This window comes from Zalophus californianus, chromosome 2 (assembly GCF_009762305.2).
Source record: "Zalophus californianus isolate mZalCal1 chromosome 2, mZalCal1.pri.v2, whole genome shotgun sequence".
Taxonomy (NCBI): domain Eukaryota; kingdom Metazoa; phylum Chordata; class Mammalia; order Carnivora; family Otariidae; genus Zalophus; species Zalophus californianus.
Genome location: NC_045596.1, coordinates 21,531,772 through 21,555,247, shown reverse-complemented (window position 1 = coordinate 21,555,247; position 23,476 = coordinate 21,531,772). Strand labels below are relative to the sequence as shown.

General features: G+C 43.9%; 1 protein-coding gene across 1 annotated transcript in view; it reads right to left on the bottom strand.

The window, feature by feature from the left end:
- TBC1D19 (TBC1 domain family member 19) overlaps positions 1 to 23,476 on the bottom strand; it is a 196,658-nt gene that overhangs the window by 20,832 nt on the left and 152,350 nt on the right. The window contains exons 22-23 of the transcript XR_003520789.2: positions 5,739 to 5,814; positions 4,825 to 5,001 (exon numbers count right to left, since the gene is read on the bottom strand). The gene's annotated coding sequence lies outside the window, so the exon portion shown is untranslated. The remainder of the gene's footprint in view (positions 1 to 4,824; positions 5,002 to 5,738; positions 5,815 to 23,476) is intronic.

The following is a 23,476-nucleotide window of genomic DNA, read 5'->3' as shown; positions in this document are numbered from 1 at the left end:
TGCCGCCCAGCCACCAGACCAATCATTTCAATACATGTCTTTGCTTGGAATCCTCCAATGGCTTCCCAGTTCACTCAGGGTAAAAGCCAAACTCCATCTGATTGTCCTCTGGCCTTCACTCAATCTGGACTCTTCTTACTCATTGCATGCCAACCACACTGGACTCTGTGCTACCCCTCAAACGTACCAAGCCTGCTTTTGGTCCAAAATTCTTCCTCTGGAATGCTCTTTCTCAGCTCTGAACATACCCTGCTCCCTCATCTTCTAGGTCTTGGCTTAAATATCACTTTTCATGAGTCCTTCCCTGATCACTTTATTTAAAATGGCATCCTCCCACCCCACTCCTGATAGGTACTATTATTCCTCTATAATTAATTTTTCCCTGTTTATCACCTTTAATGCACCGTGATTTAATGTATTTATTCATTTATTCTCTATCTTCCTACACTCTAGAGTAAGCTCCATGAGGGCAGAGATTTTTTTTGCCTGTTTTGTTTGTTAACTGTTTTATCACCTGGTTGATAGCAGGTGATCAAAAACATTATTTGAGGGGTGCCTGGGTGGCTCAGTTGGTTAAGCGTCTGATTCTTGATTTTGGCTCTGGTCATGATCTCAGGGTCATGAGCTTGAGCCCCGCATCAGGCTCCATGCTTAGTGTGGAGTGTTTGAAATTCTCTTTCTCCTTCTCCCTCTGCCCCTCCCCCCACTCACGTACACTCTCTCAAATAAATAAATAAAATCTTTAAAGAAATGTTATTTGAATGAATTCAATCAATGATTAAAGAATACATGACACCAGTTTGTTCTCTACCATTATAGCTCTTCTCTAACACATCTGAGATTCTCTGCAAGAAACAACCAAGGGCCTTGCAGAGTTTGGAGCAGGAGAGAGAGGGTGACAAAGAAGGATTTTGAGGCAATTATCCTGAGGACACTGTGCTAGATGGATTTGGGAGTGGGCAGGGAGGCATGGGGAGCAAACAGGGAGCAGGCTGGCTAGTAGGAGGTTGTTGTAATAATAAAAATGAAAAAGAACTAATGCTGATGTTGGGGGTTAAGCCTTTGTGACTGGGACAGAAAGGCAGCACTGCAAGAGAAATACCAACATCTCAGAGGTGGTTACTGCTGAGGCGGGCTCAATTATTTTCTTTCCTTCCTTCCTTCCTTCCTTCCTTCCTTCCTTCCTTCCTTCCTTCCTTCCTCCCTCCCTCCCTCCCTCCCTCCCTCCCTCCTTCCTTCCTTCCTTCCTTCCTTCCTTCCTTCCTTCGTCCCTCCCTCCCTCCCTCCCTCATAGAAGCAAATTATCTCAACGATTATATGACTGGGAAAGAGAAGATACTATTTTTTGCATAAATACCATTATTTGGTTAAAAAAACTGTCTATTTCATCCAGACAGTATCTCTTTGAGAAAAGCAGTTGTCTTTTATTTTCCTTCAAGAAACACAGAAATGTACTAATAAATGCCTCAATTTATTTTTCTACAGTGCCTTTCTTTGCCCCCCAAATGCAAACTCTACAGCCGTATAGTAAAAATATATTTTTAATATTATCTTGACAATAATCTAAGAGCTAAGACTCTGGACTTAGTGGAAGAAATCAGACAAAGAAAAACACCGTATGATCTCACTTATATGTGGAATCTAACCCCAACAACAACAACAAAACTGACCAAACAAAAAACCAAACTCATAGAAAAAGAGATCGGATTTGTGCTACCAGAAGTAGGAGTGGGGGGCGGGGGAATTGGGTGAATGTGGTCAAGAGGTACAAACTTCCAGTTTTAAGATAAGTTAAGTGCCAAGGATGTCATGTACAGCGTGCTAACTTGAACTCTGTTGTATAGTACTGAAAGTTAAGAGAGTAGGTCCCAAGAGTTCTCATCACAAAGAAAAAAAAGGTATTTCCCCCCCCCTTTCCTGGGTATCTATATGAAATGATGAATATTAACTAGACTTACTGTGATCAGTTCATAATATATGCAAGTCGAACCGTTATGCTGCACACCTTTATTCAGTGCCGTTATCTCAATAAAACTGGGGGAAGAAAGACTCTGGCCACGTAACTTTGCAACCCTTAAAGATAATTCTGTCTCTCCCTTTCTCTAGGTCATTTTCTATCTATCCATACATTCAAATACCATGATAATGGCACTTATGTTTATAGCTCATTTATATATGTTCCAGGCACCGTGTTAGGGACTTTGCCTATGTTAATTCCTTGAATTCTTGCAATGACTTTATGAAGTAGACCTACTGCTATAGAAACTCATCGTAGATTCTCGGTATCTTAGAATCTTAACAAATACGAGATGTTTTCACTCAAGTAATAGTTCAGGGCTGGTATTTGGCAGGTGGCCTTCCACTTGGTGATTCAAGGACCCAGGCTCCTTCCATTTGGTGGCTCCATCATCCCACAGGGCTTCCGGGGCCCGCAGGCCCCCTCGGCCAGCCAATGGGACAAGACAGAATGTGGAGGGTGACCGCAGCAGTTTTTATGAGCCAGGCCTGGAATCAGTGCACCTCACTTCCCCTGGGAAAACCGAGGTCTAGAATGTTAAGAAACTTGCCCGAAGTTGCATCAGTAACAACCGCTGGGGCCAGGACTCAAGCCGCAGTCGTCGGCCTCCAGCGTGCGGCTCTTTACCGCTGCAGCTACCACGACGTGCCACAGAGGTCGGCTCAAAGAGACGGCTGGTCATTCAAATAAATGAGGACGAACAACAGCAACCAAAGCAACCGCCATGTGCCCCCACTTCCCCGCTCTCTCTCCAGCTGCTGTCGTCCCCGAGCGCAGAGCCAGGAGGGCCTGAGCCGCGGCCAGGCGCTCGCCCACCAGCCACCGGGGCGCAGCCGCACACGGCGCTCCGGGGGAGGGCGCGGCCTCCGCACAGGAAGTCAGCCCCGTGGGGGAGGGGCGCAGCGGAAGGAGCCGAGGCGCCGGGGGCGGCGAGACCTTCCCGTAGTGCCCCCTGACACATCGCGCTTCTGTCCACAGTAACAGAGAACGTCACCTTAGCGTCGGCTCTGTCGTGGGGCCAGGGCAGCGGAAGGGCCCTGAGCCTGCTTCCATCCTCTTCGCTGCCCACCGTCCGAGGGACGCGCAGAGCCAGAGGGAGGGTACACGTGATCAAGACGCGCGGGAGGGCTCAGAACCCAAAGGAGCGGATTAAAACGACGGGTCCTCTCCTCACAAAACGCACATGTCCCCGGAACTTTGCAGACTCTGCAGACTCCCGGAGGGGGATCCCGGAAGGACCCCGTTAAGATGCGCCGGACTCCGGGCCGTCTTGAGCTCCGGCGCTCGTGCTTTCTGAAAGCCGTGAGCCGAGAACCTCTCCCCTCGCCTCTGCTGCCTCCTGTTGAAGGAAACCTTGTAGGCAGGCACCTTGTAGGTTGTGCGTCAGCCTCCGCGTGGTCGGCTCGGTGGCGGGAAGCGCTGGAACCGCGCCCCCTGATCTGCGGGCGGCCCGAGGGCCTTCTGCACTGGGCCCCGTGAGAGCGGATTCACCGGCAGCATTTATCCGCCAGGGGAGTTTTGCGGGCCTGGTTTCCCTTTGTGCCAGCTAATCTTTTTTAAAAAAATCATTTGCTTCTTGGGCGCCTGGGTGGCTCAGTTGGTTAAGCCACTGCCTTCGGCTCAGGTCATGATCCTGGAGTCCCAGAATCGAGTCCCACGTCGGGCTCCTTGCTCAGCAGGGGGTCTTTTTCTCCCTCTGACCCTCTTCCCTCTCGTGCTCTCTCTCTCTCAAATAAATAAAATCTTTAAAAAAAAATCATTTGCTTCTTAACTGTCAAGGGCGGGTTTTGGGGCACAGCTGCCCGTGGGGAGGGAGGGGGTGCTGGCTGTCACTGCCCCGCGGCTGTCCTGGGCACAGGAAGTCCAGGGGCTACTTGTCAGAGGTAAAGGGAACTATAAATACTGTAGAAAATGAGAACCTCCAAGTTCAAAGGAAGTCCGGATGTGGCCAAGGCCGGAGCCCAGAGGGAGCCGTTCTGCTTCCTGCTGAACCTTCAGGATTCCTCACGGGGCCTCCGGGGAAGAGCCAGAACCCCTTGGCGTTTCAAGGCCTCCCGACTCAGGCCCCAAATGGACTTTCTGACCCCGCGAACCCGTGTCTCCAGTTAGCTTCCCCGAGCCACACTGCCTGTGCCTCCAGCTTTTCTAGGTACACGTTCTCATCACGCTGTTCTTCCAACAGATTGTCCTTTCCCCCTTTCCACCTCGGTCTGTCTTGTCTCAGGCCCGCTTCCAATTGCGTGTCCACCTGAAAACTTTTCTAGACCATTACCACTAGGAATAAACATGGTGGCTCTTCACTGAGTACCTGCCATATGCCAGTTGCTTTACAAACCTTATCACATTTGATTCCCTCAATAAGCTTGCAAGGCAAGTCTTATCATCTCTCTTTTATGGGTGAGGGAACTGGGTTTGACGGGGTTAATCACATCTCCTGAGGTCGTTCAGCTAGTAAAGGACAGAACAGCAGCTCTTGTCCAACTGGCTTCAAAACCACTATGTTATGGTTAGGCCACTGTACCCATGCACGTGTTCATCTCCCCATCCCCCCCTTCCCCATCCATCCATTCAACTGACACATCCTTTTGTTCCTCCCTCAAATACCTACATGGAGCAAGGCAGCTCTCTCCCTCTTCCAAAGTCCTGTGGCACTCAGTATCTGAACCCCTCCTGTGGCAGCCTGGTGTGGTACTTCTTCCCTCCTAGTGTAGACCTTACCTTATTAACTAGATTGGAAATGCTAAGACCAGGGATCAGGCGTTCCTCATAAAGTCTCCCATAGCACTTTGGGCAGACTGGATACTTACTGACAACTGGCGAATGATTGAATTACTCTGCTCTTATGAGCAGCTGAGAAAAGCCACGTTCCCCAGATGACCAGGAGCCCGGAGGCCATGTCTTCAGGTGACCCGGGTCAGGGAAAGCCATTCACGAAAGGTCAACAGACGAAAATGGCCTCTTGCTGGAGTCCTGAGTCAGAGTCTCTGGGAACCCAAAAGAACCTAGTTTACACTCTTTTAAAACCTTCTGACAGGTACACACACTGTCAAAAAAAGTCTGCAGTGAGCATGGAACTTCAGCCTTGAGACTATAATCACAGGAAATGTGTTCAGTTTTGTAGGCAACCGTAATTCTTTTTTTCCCCATCTTGCCTGCCCCTTTATATTACAAAGGGATCTCTGATAACTGGAATACAAATCTAAAATACTCTTCAATGGCATGCAAGGTGATATTTTTAAAAGCTCCTACAGATCCTGGTCCTCTGTAGCACAAGGAAAGGGAAATGATAAAGTAGCAGTTGTCAGAACCTCTTTCCTGTTTACACAATCAGACGAACAGACAAGCCGTCCTTTTAAGTCACAGTCATCCATGCACATACGCACCGTGCGTCTTTGTGTTGACTGAATGCTGTGGTCCCCAGGCACACCCCTGCCCCTAGGTTGGCTCAAGTTCTCCTCTCTCTCTGGTCCTGGTCCCCCTTCATGCATTATTCACACTGCACTATAGGATGATTATCTGTTTACCCGAGTGTTTCCTCCACCAGACTGGGAGCTTCTTGAGGGCAATAACCATGTCATCATCGTCATTATCACTGTTACCGTCACCATGATGGTGATAGGCAACATTTTCAATGCTGACTGTGTGATAGGCATCGTGTCAACTGCTCCACATGCATTACTGGAACCCAATCCAAGCAATCCTATGAGGTAGGTGCTCTTACCATTCTCAGGGGCCATTATGGTTTTCTTCGGTCCCAGCATGCATAGTTCATCAAAGTCTATCTTATTGTGAAAGTTCTTAAAAGAGAGAGAGAGAGGGAAAAAGAGAGAGATTTAGAAGTATTTTCTGTCTCTACTGCAAAAGAATTTGTCATCCCTGAAATACAAACTTTTTGAACCGAATTGTAAAGATTGCCAATACAAAGTCAAAATAATAGCTGGGGGGTGGGGGTGGGGGAAATAAAAGACAGACCAGGTGTGAAACTGCCTCTGTGACCTTGGGCAAGTCCCCTCACCACTCAGAGCCTCACTTTTAACATATGTGAAGTGGGGGTGATAAAATGTGTCTTGTGGTTCTTGAGTGTAGGCACAGTGTCTAGCATGGCATGTGACCCAAAGCTGGTGTTTAATAAAGTGTGGCCATTATCATCATTTTCATGATCAGTACTCACCCTTTAATATCAGACAGTAATAAAATCTGAGGTTTAGCATGAATTTATATCAAGGTAGTTTTTAACTCTCTACAAATAATTAGCCAATGTTCCCGAAGGCAGAGAACTACTTCTTCCTTCACAAATTCAAAAAATACTCAGTATTAGAACATGAACTTGCCAGGGTGCCCGGGGTGGGGGGCACTCAGTCAGTTACATGTCCAACTCTTGATCTCAGCTCAGGTCTTGATCTCAGGGTCGTGAGCCCAAGCCCCGCATTGGGCTCCATGCTGGGTATGGAGACTACTTAAAAAAAAAAAAAGAAAGAAAAGGAAAAAAAAAAAAAAGAATATGAACTTGCCATGCAAGAGATTTAAGGATACTCAAACATGTTATTTTGATCAAGAGTTAAGATCTTTTATGTCTTCAGAAGATTCATGGGACTCATTTTAGATTGGGGTCACCACAAAAATTCCTGTTCTGGGTCAAGAGTTAACATGACCACACAGAGCTCTTGCTTGGCAGTAGCTGGAGGCCTTAGAAGCTCTGCAGGTGGGGGGAAGCAGAGGCAAACAGAGCGCCCCTGGGAAGGTCTCTTGGGTATATCAAAAGACTAACTTTGGGAATGCCCACCACAAGGGTTTCTTGTGTGTTTTAAGTTGCAGCTGGGTGGTTTGCCCAGTCATTCACTGGCCCAGGCATTTGCCAGTAGCCTGCAGAGACAAGATGATGATGAGGCCAGCTCCAGGCTGGGTTCCTGGGCTCCTGCCAAGTGCCTTGGGCAGTCACTAGACAACTTTGAGCCTGGGAGATAAGAGGCTTAGACAACAGCCTTAATCTCCCTGGCTTTTCCATGCTGGAGAGCACAGAAGTGCTCACAAAGACACAGCCTCCAGGATTCTTTACTGGGAGAACTACTTGGGGTTAAAGGACCCTGGGGATCCTTGCCCTGTTGCTGTCAGTCACCACAGCCTTTGTTACAGCCAGGGAAACGGAGAAGGAAGAGGGTCAGTGCCTCCCCCCGCTGCCCCCCGCCCCGATTGGGTGTGAACAAGTTCATGCAGGTTGTTTTCTATCCCTGGTGAAGATACCGAAGGAGTTCTTCCTGAGGTTGGAAAACAGGAGAGGCCGTTTGAAACCAAAGCCACTGAGTGGCTAAACATCTCAATAAGGTTAACACACAGGGCTCCTGGAGGAAGGAGTGTGAGCTCAGCTCTGACCTGGCTCCCAGGTGACCAGTACAGAAGCTCCGGGAAGCTTCCCGGGGACAGCAGCCACCAAAAGGCAAGCTCCGGGAGCATGTCTGTGATGGCCTGAGCCATCTTCCCTCTTAGGGGAAGTACGAGGAACACCCATTTCTCTAAATTAAAAACTGTGGGAGAGCGTTCTTTCTCAATTTATTCACCCTGCCTCTATCCTCCTGTCTTATGTCTCCCGCATCTAGCTACTATTTTGACATTGTATTGCCAATCTTTACACTCGGTTCAAAAAGCATACCCACTTTATTTCTCAGAGATGACAAGTTCTTTTTTTTTTTTAAGATTTTGTTTATTTATTTGACAGAGAGAGTCACAGCGAGAGAGGGTAACACAAGCAGGGGGAGGGGGAGAGGGAGAAGCAGGCTTCCCGCGGAGCAGGGAGCCCGATGCGGGGCTCGAACCCATGACCCTGGGACCATGACCGGAGCCGAAGGCAGTCGCTCAACGACTGAGCCACCCGGTCGCCCCTCAGAGATGACAAGTTCTTTTGCATTCACGGGGAAAAATAGGATTGGCTAAGGTCTCTACCAAATTGCTTTTTTTTAAGTGTTTTTTATCTTGGAAGAAGATGTTCCAATTTGTTCTGATCTTCCTGGTCTATTCAAAATGTTCTTCAGGAGGCCTTCAATCTGAAACCATATTTTTCCTTTCATCCATTTCAATAGAAGGCCTTTCTCTAATGCATGCAAGTCATCATCAGTGATCAGCATCTAGAATCAATCACTCCTCATGCCCTTAATTAAATCTTCAAGCTGGAAACTGTGTAGTGAGATTCTTTATTCAAAATACCAAGAGAAAACATAAGCAGGCCTCATTTCTTGCTGTAACAATGCCAGTTTTCCATAATCTGACCTTCACCTGACATCAGTGGACCAGAACCTTTCTTCAAAGCAGTGTATATATTTTTATAACCTAGATGCACCAGATGACGACAGAGGATTATCTTCGGTCATTAAAGATGCTGGAACATTCTTTATTACAGAGGGAAAAAATAGCCCCGCGGTTAGTTATGATTCCTGTTTGCAAAGCTGACTTGAGTTGTCTTTTGTTGTTACAAGGTGTGGACTCCAACTGTAGGATTAGAAGTACCTACATTCTTTAGAACCAATATTTAAAAGCAGATTAGATACGTGACTCACACATTCTGCAGTCATATTTTGCAGAATAGCGAGAGATATGTGTGATCATTACATATGCAAATACACTCACAAACAAGGAAACTATCTGTATTCTTTTCCCTGAGCAAGCTATATTTATTTTCAAGGGAAACTTAGTGATGCAATGCTTTCGGGATATATGCTACGTTTTATTCTTCCACGATCTTTTGTTTGTTTTATAAGAAAAGAATCATGTTGTTTTCAATCCATAAATCATTCTGGAACATGAACAAATAAATGATAAGTTACAGGGAAAACTGGCATTGCCACAAGATGCCAATGTCAAAAGAAATTTAGTTCGACAATGAAGATTTTGGTCATTCCTAAACATAGAACAAATGATAGTAAATTTAGGACAAAGATGCACAGCTGTGCAAGTAATAAAGAGTCTAACTCCAGTTTTGGTGTTGGGCTGGTGACAGCTGTAGAGCTCACCACTCTTCTTTCCCTTTCTGCCCCATATCTGGGTAAGCTGATGAGAAAGAGCAGGGCACCATTCCTTCCGCACCAGTGGGAGGAGCAAACCACACAAGGCCTGGCCACCCCAGCCTTTCCTAACCACAAGAAAAACCAATGCCATTTGCCTTTCCCTGCTCTCTTGAGCCATTCTTGGACCTCTTTAGACACGTGTCCTGCACTCCCCTTCTCCCTCCAGAAAGCCTCAGAATGTGAGTAATAAATCTTATCATATCCTCTTGGTGTGTGCGTGTTGCATCACCAGTTTTGACATCTGAACCAAGTTTTGGGTGGGAGGAGTCCATCCCACCTCTGCAGGGTGATCACAGTATGATATGATCCCATTAAAAAGTTTTAATGTACACATACATATTAATAATCATACCTTTTAGCAGAAAAAAAAACCCACATAGAAATACACTGAAACATTAACAGCGGTCATCTCTGAGCAGTAGGATATGGGTGTTTTCTTCTTCATATTTCTCTGTGTTTTCTGAAATTCCTGCTCTAAAGATACGCTTTTTTATATGTACGCAAAAAGCATTGTAACATGCAACATGGAGTCAAAAATGTTCTGCCGTAAGTAAGAGAGAAGGAAAAATGCTCAAATCATTTTGATCAGTTTTAACTTTACCTAATCCTGAATTACATATACAAAAAAAACGAAAATCAAGCTTCACACGATCTGTTCTTCTCCCTCTCTTCACAAGAAAAAAAGAGGAAGCATAAGTGCATGAAGTTAAGTTTCACTTTTTAGGAAAGTTTTAATCTAATCTTTGAAACTATTTGGATGAAAGTCAGCCTGGGGAAACATTTTTCTGCTAAAAACAATTCTTTATCCTCGGGGCTCAAAGGCTGAACTGAACTCTTTTAAACCTAGAGCCATTTAAAAATGTTAATTAAAAATGTATTAACCTTAGCATCTTGTACATGTGTGGCCATTCCTTGTCTCACAAGATTTTCACTCTAGGGGCGGTGGGTCCTGTTCTGTAAATTTCCTATTCGATGGATTGCTGGGGGGAAGACAAGACACTCGCGCCTTCCTCTGGAAGAGGCATTACTCCCCCCATCCTAGAGCTGAGGGAACAGACATACAAGGTCACAGGACTAGGTGGTGACAAAGCTAGTCTTCAGAACCAGGCAGACCGATCTGAAATTCCCAACCCCCCTTCCCTCTGGGTGATCCAGATGTAAAAGGGGCTGAGCAAACAATGATGTTTTTCACTGGAGCAGTGTTTCGAGAACTTGAGCCTGCACTGCAATCCCTGGAGGGCTTGCTCAGACACAGGTTGCTGGATCCCACCAGGGCTCAGACTCAGTAGATCCAGGATGGTGTCTGAGAATGCTCATTTCTAACAAGTTCCCAGGCAATGCTGATGCTGTTTCCCAGCAACCACTCTGAGAACCAGCAGGGTGAAAGCAGAACCTTAACTCTGGGGCTTTTCAGGGCAGTTGGTTCCAGGCCTGGATCTTAAGAGCCCTTAGGGAGCTCCTCTAATTCACTGGATGCTTAAGGCTGCCAGAGGGTCTTAGTGGTGACGCTAAAACTTCCAGTCCCAAAGACAGCCCCCTCCACACCCTAGGACATTTCCCTGCTTGTCAGGGGATCTCCTCCAGAGCTGCTTCCTCCTCTGCTCTCTCTTGGTTAATTAGCCACCCCCCAACAGGTGAGATTTCATTAGGCCAATTACTCATGGAATACGAAATTTCTTCTTTTGTTGTAGCTCTCAAAACAGCTCCATTTAAATAGTACTCCCAAGAGGTGTTATTAGGATTAGGGAAGTGAAGAGAGGGGCTTATATCTACTTAAGACTAGTCATGGGAGACCAGACCCTAATCCCAAGAGGCTGGGTCCAACCCAGATTGCACCTGGCCGTGGATACTAGCTGGGACAAGGGTTTTAGGGAGATTGTTTGAACCTCATCTGGGGAATGAAGCCTTCCCTTGGCCAGGTTTCGGGAACAGTAAGGATTAATTATGCTACCAGCAGAGAGGAAAAGCCTGCTCAGCCTTTGAGCTACATTAACTCTTTTAGGTCCCAGAGTGGCTTTCTCTGAGTCCTTAGAAACTGGCAAGAAATGAAACAGAGTCTTCAGAATCTAGAAAATAAAACAGTGTTATTCCAGAGGGTCAACACGTGTCCTGATGACTGCTTTTGCCTGGCATGTGGAAAAGGCTTTGTAGGTAGTGCCCAGAAAAATGTCAGCGAGGGCGCCTGGGTGGCTCAGTTGGTTAAGCGACTGCCTTCGGCTCAGGTCATGATCCTGGAGTCCCGGGATCGAGTCCCGCATCGGGCTCCCTGCTCAGCGGGGAGTCTGCTTCTCCCTCTGACCCTCTTCCCTCTCGTGCTCTCTGTCTCTCATTCTCTCTCTCTCAAATGAATAAATAAAACCTTTAAAAAAAAAAAAAAAGAAGGAAAAATATCAGTGAACAAACCCCCAGGAAAAATACACAGGATGATCTCAATGTAGAAACTGAGATTTAAAGAATCTTCGACTTGGCAGTCTTTGCAATGGGCACCCTAAGGTCTCGGTTTTTTCCCTCCCCAACACCATCGCTCTTTTCTTTCTGTCAGACCTAGAGGAAAGTGAGTCAGTTTGCTCTGGCCACCGGGATTCTGGGTGAGTGTTCGGCCACCTCAGGGGCAGGGCCAGGTAAGGCTGGCAGGGGATTCCTCAGCCTTGGGGCGTCCAGAGGGAAGCCCTTCCTCAACCTTTGCCTCAGGAGCAACCATCCCCGCTCCACTGCAGGCCAGTGGGTTTGAGTCAAAACTCTGGGCGCAGCTCACCCAACCCGGGGCTGCCTCACACCCAGCGAGTCCCAGACAACCTGCTGCTGACAGTAGCTGGGGTCTTGCCAAGGGAGAAAAATATGTAAATTATAAGCTGGAGTGAGAACGTGTTAAGTCCTGCCAAGCTGCAGTCGTCAGACCAAACCTTGCATGTCATGAATGGGGCCGGGATGGAAACCAAATCGAGTTCTGTCCTGCTGTGTACACTTTTAGGCACTCGTCGCCGGGCGCTCGCTCTCCGGCTTGAGCGCCTCAGGGCTATGGCCTCGGCGTCTGCAGTTTGGACTTAGTCCAAAGCCCAAGTACGCAGCAGGTGCCCCAGGGAGGAACCCAGGGCGAAGGGAGGGAAGAACAGACTAGGGAAAGAAAAAGTAGACAGCCGGTGAAGGCGCAGGCAGCCAGAGAGAAGCGTGTGCTCGCCCCGTGGCTGCCGTGCCGCCATCTGATGCCCCGGGAACCGGCAGCCTGTCTGCTAGGTGCGGCTGCTTAGCCCAGCGCCAGGTGTGAAGTAACCTGGAAGGACCTAGAAGAGCCTGCAGCAACCCCCGCCCCCAACCCCCGTCTCCCAGAGTTCCTTGTTTCATCTCCCGCAAAGGTAAGCAGGCCAGGGCTGTGCCTTTTGGGATCCCGCCCTGATCCTGTCTTATTCAGACTGATTGGGGTTGCTGGAGGAAACCCCAGGTAGTTTGATTTGACACCAGAAACTCCTGGGACCAGCAACATCTGTCATCTGGGAACTCGTTAGAAATGCAGACTCTCAGGCCCCATCCTCTACCTACTGCCATTTCAGATGCTCCCAGGTGATTCGGAGGAACAAAAGGTCTGAAGAGAACTGCCTTAAGCACGGGTTCCCAAACCTGGCTGCACTTTTAGGGAATCTTAAAATATATTGATACCTGGGCTCCATCCCCAGAGATTCTGGCTCCATTGGTAGGGTTGTAGCCTAGGTATCGGGATTTTTAAATGATTCTGTAGTTATTCTTTTTTTTTTAAAGATTTTATTTATTCATTTGAGAGAGAGAGAGAGACAGAAGGAGCCCAATCATTTGAGAGAGACAGAGAGAGACAGAGCACAAGCAGGGGGAGAGGCAGAAGCAGACTCCCTGAGGTTCCCAGGGAGCCTGATGTAGGGCTCGATCCCAGGACCCTGGGATCATGACTTGAGCTGAAGGCAGATGCCTAACCCACTGAACCACCCAGGCGCCCATGATTCTGTAGTTATTCTAACATGCAGTAAAGTTTGAGAAACACTGTCTAGATTTTTCTGCTAGACCACTGCTTCTCAAAATTTAATGTGCACAAAAATTGCCAGGGGATCTTGTAAAAACTCAGTAGTCCTGAAGAAAAGGATATTCCTCAGTTCTAATGAGCTCCAAAGCTCATTAGATGCTAATGCTGCTGGTCCAAGGACCCTTCTTTGAGCAGCAAGGTTATAAGACATGGGAGAGTGACCACTGAAAGAAGGGCAGTGAAATAAAAACAGGGAAAATCAGGCTGTGTGACATATGGACCTGGGCAGCTGGGTAGTGTGGGAGAAAGCCCTCAGGATACAGAGGTAATCAGACTAGAGTTCTAGCTTTCCTGCTACCAGCTGTGGAAACTTGAATAACTTACATAATTTTTTTGATCATCAGTTTCCTTAGTTGAAAAATGGGAATGGGAAGGCCTATCTAATAGAGTTATGTAAAGATATCCGGTGACCTACTCTCCCAGGGTTTCCTGTAGAAGAAAACCCAAACAAGGAAATGCAACAAACACTAAAAATTATATTTCAAGAAAACTTTCTTGAAATTAAAAAAAAAAGGTCTGAGGGGAGTCTGAGTGGCTTGGTCAGTTAAGGATCTGCTGCCCTCAGCTCAGGTCATGATCCTGGAGTCCCGGGATCAAGCCCTGAATCCCGATCAGGCTCCGGGCTCAGCGGGGAGTCTGCCCCTCCCTCTGTCCCTCACCCTATTCTGGTGCTCTCTCTCACTCTCTCTCAAATAAATAAATAAAATCTTAAAAAAAAAAAAAAAAGATTTGAAATTACACGTTGAAACAGCACACCATGAACCTCAGAAGATTAACACAAGGGGCACCTGGGTGGCTCAGTCATTAAGCGTCTGCCTTCAGCACAGGTCATGACCCCAGGGTCCTGGGATGGAGCCCCACATCGGGCTCCCTGCTCCATAGGAGGCCTGCTTCTCCCTCTCCCACTCCCCCTGCTTGTGTTCCCTCTCTCACTGTGTTTCTGTCAAATAAATAAAAAATCTTAAAAAAAAAAGATTAACATAAAACAACCAACATCAAGGCATATTTTAATTACATGGCTTTAAAGAAAGAGAAAAAATCCTTAGAAAATGCAGTCAAAATCAGCAAGTGACTTATAAGGAAAAGATCCAAAATCCCTTTTGGGGGCAGAAGAAGACAGAATAACATATTTAAGATAGTCAAGGAAATAAAATGGGAGCCAAGGATTTTATATCCAGCCAAACTTACTTTCAAGTAAAAAAAGATGCATACAAGCTGTAATCAACATGCAGACTTTGGGGATTATTGTCCTTCTCTGAGTCCTTCTTCTTCTTTTTTTTTTTTTAAAGATTTTATTTATTTTATAGAGAAAGACACAGCGAGAGAGGGAACACAAGCAGGGGGAGTGGGAGAGGGAGAAGCAGGCTTCTGCAGAGCAGGGAGCCCGATGTGGGGCTCGATCCCCGGACCCTGGGATCATGACCTGAACCAAAGGCAGACACTTAACGACTGAGCCACCCAGGCACCCCTCTCTGAGTGCTTGAGAAATCTACTAGAAATCGAAGCTTCAGACAGCTAAAATGATTAGGAAGCCATCAGCATAAGTACTGATGGTGAGTATTCAATATAGTAGCTTGTAGAACACCAAGCCTAAATAAGGATTATATGGAAGAGGGGTGTAGTATTTCTGACTATATGCTCTGACATATGGTCAGAGATTTGGTGCAACTATAAATAATAGTATTAGAATGATGAGAACATATGACAAAGATATTTAAAAACCCTCTTGTGTTGGGGTGATAGTTTTGTTGTTTTGAGACTATGGTATGTGAATTGTTGGATAAAAGAAATAAATGGTTATAGATATTTTATTCCACCATCTCTTCTGTCCTTGAGAACCATGATTATCAATGTTGAGAAAAGGAGATATAGATATAATATAGAAAAGCTAAGATAAAAATACTGTAGTTTGTATTGGAATTGGAAATTATCTCTGAACTCTTGAAAAAGCCTGGTAACAATGACTAACCTAATAGCAATGAATGACCCTAACAACCAGGTTGTGGCTTTAAAATACTGTGTTCCAATAAAAGATACCAGAACTTCCTGAAGAATTAATTGGCTGTTTTCAGGTTTGGAGTGGAAGATGCACAAGATGAACCTGGAACATTCTGTCATACCAGACAGCAAGCTAGCTTTCAGTGATGACTAGAGTTGTGCCAAAAGGATGTAGGAGCCCCTTTGAAGGGGCAGTCACTGACCAAAGGTGGAGCAATTTGAGTTTCAATCATGACAAAAATTGCAATGGATTGAAACCCATAGAATTTCGCATTTAAATCCATTATGTTCCTAATGATATTTAAAAAAACAAATGACCATCTTTGAAGAATAATAAGGAGCTAACCGATGGCCTTGATAACTGATAAAAAGAAAGAATCAAGCATCGTCCCGGCTCTCCTATACATACTGTGCCAGATTATTTAAATACAATTCACCATATTAACACATTAAGAGAACAAAACCATATGATTATATCAGTAGATGCAAAAAAGTAATTTTATAAAATTCAGCATTAATTCCTAATAAAAACTATCTGTAGACTTGGACTAAAAGGTAACTTCCTAACCTGACAAAAGGGATCTATAAAAAGCCTACTGTAGGGGCTCCTGGGTGGCTGGTTAAGCGTCAGACTCTTGGTTTTGGCTCAGGTCTGATCTTAGGTTCGTGGGATCGAGCCCACGTTGGGCTCTGTGCTCAGTGCAGAGTCCACTTGTTTCTCTCTCCCTCGCCCCCTATCCCCAGCCCCCACCCCTGCTCTCTGTCTCAAGTAAATAAATAAATCTTAAAAAAAAAATCATCTACTGTAACACCATACTTAATTGAGAAATAGTGAATGCTTTCTTCCTAAAGTCAGGAACAGGGGGAAAGTCCACTCTCCCAACTTCTACTCAACATTTTATTGGTAGTTTTAGCCAGTGCACATAGGCCAGAGAAAGAAATAAAAGACATCCATATTGGAAAGGAAGAAGGAAAACTGTTCTTATTCATAGATATTATCATTTATGTGGAAAATTATAGGGAATTTACAAAAAACAGTAGGACTAGTAATGTGTTTAGCAAGGTTTCAGTCTACAAAAATATTTCTATATGCTAGCAACAATCAAAAATTGAAATTAAACAATAATGCTTATAATAGCATCAAAAATGTGAAACTTAGAGAAAGCTCTGACAAAGGCTGCGTAAGACCTATACACTGACAACAAATGCAGAGATATGCTGTGACAACATTGCTGAGTGGGATTCAAAAAGACCTAAATAAATGGACGTATACCATGTTCATGAAGTGGAAGCCTCGATATTGTTAAGATATCAATTCTACCGAAATTGATCTTTGGATTCCACAAAATCTCAATCAAAATCCCAGAAGTCTTTTTTGTAGAAACTGGCAAACTATAATTCAAATGTGTTGAGGACTGAGCTGGGTTGAGCTGAGAGTGCCCTGAGCTCCCAGGCATCAGAGTAGCCGATTAAGGCAACAAGCCAAAACCAAAGTATCAGTTGAGCCTTTAACCATTACTGCAATAGTATAAGCAAGAGGCTAACCTGACAAAAGTGTCACCCTCCTTTTCCATTTTGTCCCATGAAACAACTCCAGTTGAAGGTGAGGTGTATCAGCACCAATGCGGGGAATTGTCTTTTTTTTTTTTTAATTTTTTTAAAAGATTTTTATTTATTTGACAGAGAGAGAGACACACTGAGAGAAGGAACACGAGCAGGGGGAGTGGGAGAGGGAGAAGCAGGCTTCCCGCCGAGCAGGGAGCCCGATGCGGGGCTCGATCCCAGGACCCTGGGATCATGACCTGAGCCGAAGGCAGACGCTTAATGACTGAGCCACCCAGGCGCCCCGCGGGGAATTGTCTTAATGCTCAAGGAACCCCAAACAAAAGACTCCTGCAGGGGACCAGGAAGAGAGAGAGAGAGGGAGGAGACAGAAGTGGAAGAGTACCAAGTATTGAGTCAGAGGGGAAGACAATGTCTTCAGGTCCTCCTCACCCCCAGCACCCTGAAAAGAAGATCTTGGCAGAGCCCCTGAAGAAGGCCCCTGTAGAAGACCTCTGATAAAGAGGCTTCCATAAGAAGGCACCTGGGCTGGGAAGGCAGATATAGTGAAGAGCACAGCCATCCAGGGGAGGCTGGTCCACATTGCAACTTCTTTTAGAGGCCGCACTGTGTTGGCTGTGCACCAAATCTGGTGTGGGGGCCGCTCTTCCTCATGGGGCCTACCAGGTGAAGCCTTAGCAATTGCCTTTGAAAAAAAAAATTACGCATGGGTTTTTGTCCAAGATCAATTCCTCAATAAAAGATGCAGGCGTACCAGAACAGCCAAAACAATCTTGAGAAAGAACAAAGTTGGATGGCTAAAACTACTTGACATCACATTTATGGGCATAAATTATTCATAATATTTCCTGTAGCTATAGCATGGCCCTCATTTCTGATACTGGTAATTTTTTACTTCTTTCTTTTCCTCCTGATCAGTTGGGATAGAGGTTTATCAATTTTATTGATCTTGCCAAAGAAACAGCTTTTTTGTTTTATTGATTTTCTCTATTGTTTTTGTTTTCTATTTCATTAATTTTTGCTTTGATCTTTACTATTTCCCCTTTTATAACTATTTTTGGTTGAATATTATTTTTTTCCTAGTTTTTTTAATGGAAGCTAAGATGATTGATTTGGAATCTTTCTAGTTTTCTAATATAGGCCTCTATAGTATAAATTTCCAACTAAACACCAAAAATTTCCAGATACTGTGTTTTCATTTAGTTCAAATACTGTCTAATTTCCCTTTCTGATTTATTCTTTGATTCATGGATGATTTAGCAGTGTGTTAGTTTCCAAATAGCTCAAGTTTCCTCCAGTTATCTTTGCTATTGGTTTCTACTATAATTCCATTGTCATCAGAGAATATACTTTATATGGCTGGAGTCCTTTTAAATCTGCAGAGACTTGTTACACAGCCCAAGATATATTCTGTATTCATAAGAATTGTGTGTGCACTTGAGATGAATGTGCATTTTGCTGTTGCTGGATGAAAGCCTCTATAAATGTGATTAGATAAAGTTGGTTATTAACATTGTTCTTTTATATCCTGATTTTTCTGCCCACTTTTTCTGTAAATAATTGATAGAGGGCTGTTGAAATCTCTGACTATAATTTTAAATTTGTCTATTTTTCTTAGCATTATCAATTTTGCTTTATATATTTAGAAACTCTGTTGTGTGTATAAATGTTTGGGACTTCTATGTCTTCTTGATGACTTTACCTTTGCTCATGGTAATGATCTTTGCTTTGAAATCTGATTTGTTTGATTTAATACAGTCACTCCAGCTTACTTTTGATTGGTGATAGCATGCTATATCTTTTATTCATCCTTTCACTTTTAATCTAATTATATTTTCATATTAAAATGGGTTTATTATAAGGACGATGTATTTAGGTATTGGGTTTTTGTTTGTTTTTATCCAATGTGTCAATCTCTGCTTTTTAACTGAAATGTTTACATTTAAATCTTACATTTAACGTGGTTATTGATATGGTTGAGTATTTTGTTATTTTCTATTTTCTCTAGCTGTATTTTGTTTCCTTTTCACTCCTTTTCTGCCTTCTTTTGAACTGCATGTTTTTATAATTCCATTTGATCTCCTTTAGCTTATTAATTATATCTTGGTGGTTTTATTCTGGTGGTTGTTTCAGTTTTTATATACATCTTTAACTTATTACAGTGTACCTTCAAGTGATGACATGCCACTCACGTACAGAACCTTATAATATATAGAAATATATTTCTACCCTACTTGGCTATTGTGCTGCTCTTGTCACATATTCACTTCTACTTCTATATAAACTTGATGATTTATTGTTATTATTTTTGCTTTACATGGTTTATTTTTTTAAGTTTATTTATTTAAGTAATCTCTACACCCAACATGGGGCTTGAACTCATGACCCCGAGGTCAAGAGTCATGAGCTCTTCTGACTGAGCCAGCCAGGCGCCCCTACATGGTTTACTTTTAAAATGAATTTAAATACTAAGAAAAAAGTTTTTATATTTATTCTCATGATTATTATTTCCAGGACTCTTCATTCCTTGGTATAGATGCAGATTTCCTTCTGATCCCATTTTTCTTCTGTTTGAAGACTTCCTTTACCATTTCTTTTAAGGCATGTCTGCTTGGTGATGAGTATTTTCGGCTTTTCAATGTGTGAAAAAGAGTCTATTTCCCCATTCATTTTTGAGAGATATTTTCACTGGGTAAAGAATTCCAGATTGACTATATGTTTTTTGCAGCACTTTAAAGATGTTGGTCCATGCTCTTCTATTTTGCATGTTTTTTACAGTAATATGCCACTATCCTTAACCTTGCTATTCTGCACAGAATGGGACTTCTTGGGCTGCTTTTAAGATTTTCTCTTTATCACTGGTTTTAACCAAGTTTATGATGTGTCTTACACTTTTTCCAAAGACAGTAAAATACACATTCATTTCAAGGGCACACAGAATTCTTATGAATACAGAGTATATCTTGGGCCAGCTAACAAGTCTCCACAGATTTAAAAGGACTCCAGCCATATAAAGTATGTTCTCTGATGACAATGGAATTATAGTAGAAACCAATAGCAAAGATAACTGGAGGAAACTTGAACTACTTGAAAACTAACACACTGAATCAAAGAATAAATCAAACAGGGAAATTAGATAGTATTTGAATTAAACGAAAATACAATACATGGAAATTTTGGAATGCAGCTAAAACAGTGCTTAGTGGGAAATTTATCCTATATGCCCTATTTGGCACTGATTAGCATTTTACAGATGAAGAAATTGAGGCTTATAAAGATTAGGTAATTTTACCAAGGTTGCAGAGCTAGCAAATGTTGGAGCTGGGTTTCAAATCAATGTCTAATAGAGTATAAACAAAAATATAAGATATTGTGAAAATATTTGCTTTCAACAGTAGTGACTGTTCCCTCTGTGTCTAGCACAGGAGTTACTAAGATGCATGGTTCCCTATGCACAGGTATAGGAACTCTTCCTGTCTCTTCCAACCATCTCCCTCACATGGAATAGGTGTCTGGTGGTTCCTTAGAGGAAGGGTGTTGTTCCTACTCAACAGATGAGTCCGCTGACCTTATCCCGGGGCTGAAGTCCAGGGTTGACCTTCTGTCCAGGGGAGTCCCTGTTCCTCGTACACTGCCCCCTTACATTTCTGTACTTTGCCACCAGAGCCCAGACCTCTGACAGAGTTGGGGTTCTATCAGCCTGTCCACTGATCTAAATATTTCTTTCCATACATGTATTCAAGTCTTTTTATTTACTTCAGGCTCTCATACATGAAATAATCATTCAGTCACTTTTCTCCTACACTAGGGGAGGTTGCCCAACAACACAAAAAAATTGTGTGCCCTTTTTTGAAGGTAAGGTGACAAAGGTGACTTACAAAGGTAAGTCCTTTGAAAGGTGACAGAGAGAAAGAGAAAAACCTGCCTGTTTCTCCATATAGAGTCTTACCATTGACATTCTAATCCCCATTCATTCATTCATTCATCCATTCTCTCTCTCTGTCTCTGGGTCAGTCCATCACTGTACATGCTATGGGTGCAAATTAAGTTGTGTATTAGAGATAATTTGTTGCTTTCTATATTTCATGAAAACTTTGCAGTGATTCCATTTATAAAGGAGGGATCCTTTTGTCTGAGCAAAGAAAACAGTCTCTCCCCAAGCCATGAGTAAGTTGAAATAATGAATAGGCAAAAGCCAAAAGAGGGAGAGGAAAACTAAATTCCCTGGGTGGGGGGAAAAAATAGCTAAGTCACCAAACTACTGCAGTGCTCTCTCAGAGACAACCACAACTGCTGTCTGAAAAGGAAGCTGACTATAATTAGACCATGCCAGCCTCAGGATGCTGGAGGGAGCAGCTGTCCCACCACAGAGTAGTCTGGACCACAGCAGAACCGATGGTTCAGTCACCTCTGAGAGGACCAGCCCGTCCACACATCCCCGTCTATCCCATTCTCCATCAGAATTCCAAGCTTCTCAGTTATCAATTATCCAAACTTCTTTCCTTTAATGGGACCTAATCCCCACCCCACTTTTTATTCCCCTCCCTAGGAAAGCATTTCCCTTTGTCTCTTGGAATTCCCAGTTCCCAGTGTGAGATCCATAAACCGTATTTTTCAACCTCTTCTCGGAAAGTTCTCTTCACCTCCTTGCTTAACTAAAAGCAGGCTGTATCCTGGGGACACGGTTTCTTTGCCGCTCTCTTGAATGGATTATTTCTTCTCTCTTACATTCAAAGTGATTCAGCACCAGCCTTACTTGGCAATGCCAATTTGAGTTTTACTCCCCCTTCCCTCTTGCAAACCCCTTCTGCTCCTTTGAGGCTCACACCATCTGGTCACACCACTCTTCCTCCTCCAAGTTACAGTTACTAACTAGTAGCTTCCGAGTCTTTCCTTCTGAGTCTCAGAAAAACTAACTTGCAAGTCTGTTTTCTTCTTCTCCCCTACTTCTGTCATCCTCCTGGGTGACTTCAATATTTATACGGATGGTTCCTCCAACACCATGGACTCTTGGTTTCTTGACGTCCTCATATTTTCAATGATGTTCTCCTTTCCTCTACTCTATCCAGCATGCCTTAGATTTTGGCATCAACAAAAATGGCACCAAGTTCAAAATTTCAAACACAGATACCCCATTCTGGTTACGAACATTATCCTTCCAAGTTACTTGCTGAAGTACCCTGCCTTCAAAAATGCTTTTTTACTTTTTTGTTTTTACCTTTAATCCTCCCACCCCGCTTTATCCATATCTATCATCACCCCCTAGTTATCCTTCATTTCTCTTCTTTTCTAGCTTATATTCCATGACCCATCGTTGCAATTTCTCCCTTGCAACCCTTAACTTTCTGGCCCAGGTGAATAAGGCTTGGAGATCCAAGAAACAGCACCTGTTTTCCTGCCTGAGCTCTGAGTACTTGAGAGATAAAAATAAAACCTGGGCAAACGAAAGCTTATGAAGATGATATATCATCTATCTTGCTGATAAAGTTAATCTCAGGGAGTGTGACTTAATTTTGTAGCAAGGACAGGTTTTTCAAAACTTGTGCACTCAGTGATGCACTGAACAACTGTAGCCACCCCCTCTTGCCACCACCCCCGCCCCGCCATACCCTGGGATCCAGACTTTCTAAAGCCAGGGTGTAGAGGAGCAGTACAGAACATACACTTGCTTTGGGTTGTTGGATCCCAAGAGAAATATGTGAGAAAGGAGTTGGCTTTATATGCCTACTCACTGATCCCAACTTCATCAATAATATAATTTGCTCCTGTCCACGGGGGGAGGGAGTGAGGAACATTACGCCAGTGAACAACGTCCACATGGAAGGAAACGTTAGGACTTGGCAATACATTTCCCCCAACACTTCTCTTCCTCTGTTAACGCTTGTCTTAAAATCGCCCAACTTTGTGGGGTCTTTTCCCTGTCAGTACCGGAGAGAAGGTTGTCTTCAAAATACTTTTACACATTTTATCTTATTTGATCATTATAAAAAGCCCACGAGAGACACTGGACAGGTAGAATCATCTATTTCATAGGTAAGAGAATTGAAGCAATGTGAACTTACTATCATATGTCACAGTTGATATAGTAAATCTAATTTATCTGAGAGGAGGTGGATTGATTTCCTGTTGTTGCTGCAACAAATCACCATACACTAAGTGGCTTCAAACAACACAAAATTACTATCTTATAGTTCTGGAGGCTAGAAGTCCTAAAATCAAGTAATCAACGGGGCTGGATTCCTCCTAAAGGCCGTAGGGGAGAATCCGTTCCCTTGACTTCTGCAGCTACTAGAACGACCTGCATTCCTTCCTCCATTTTCAAAGCCGGTAGTACATCTTCCAACCCTTCCCTGACTCTGACACTCCTGCCTGCCTCCCTCGTTCCCTGATAAGGACCCTTGTCATTACACTGGACCCAGCTGACAATCCAAGATAATCTCCCTTTCTCAAAATCTAATTTAATCACAGAAGCAAAGTGCCTTTTGTCATGTAAGGTCACATATTCACCGGGTTCAGGGACTGGGACATGAACTTTTAATGGGGGACCATTATTCTTCCTACCACAGGAGGCAAGGCACCATTGCTTGCAAAAAGAGGGGTCAGTATGCTATTTATATAAGAAGTTCTGTCTCTTACCACATTTGTTACTAAGAAAGCGAACATACAAATACATATAAACATTGAGTGCTCAGCAGAATACCTTGTTCTGAGTAAAGCATTTAGTGTTTGTTGAATAAATATATACACACCACATTATCTGAAAACAAAGTTTTAAGGATAAATAATAATTGAAGA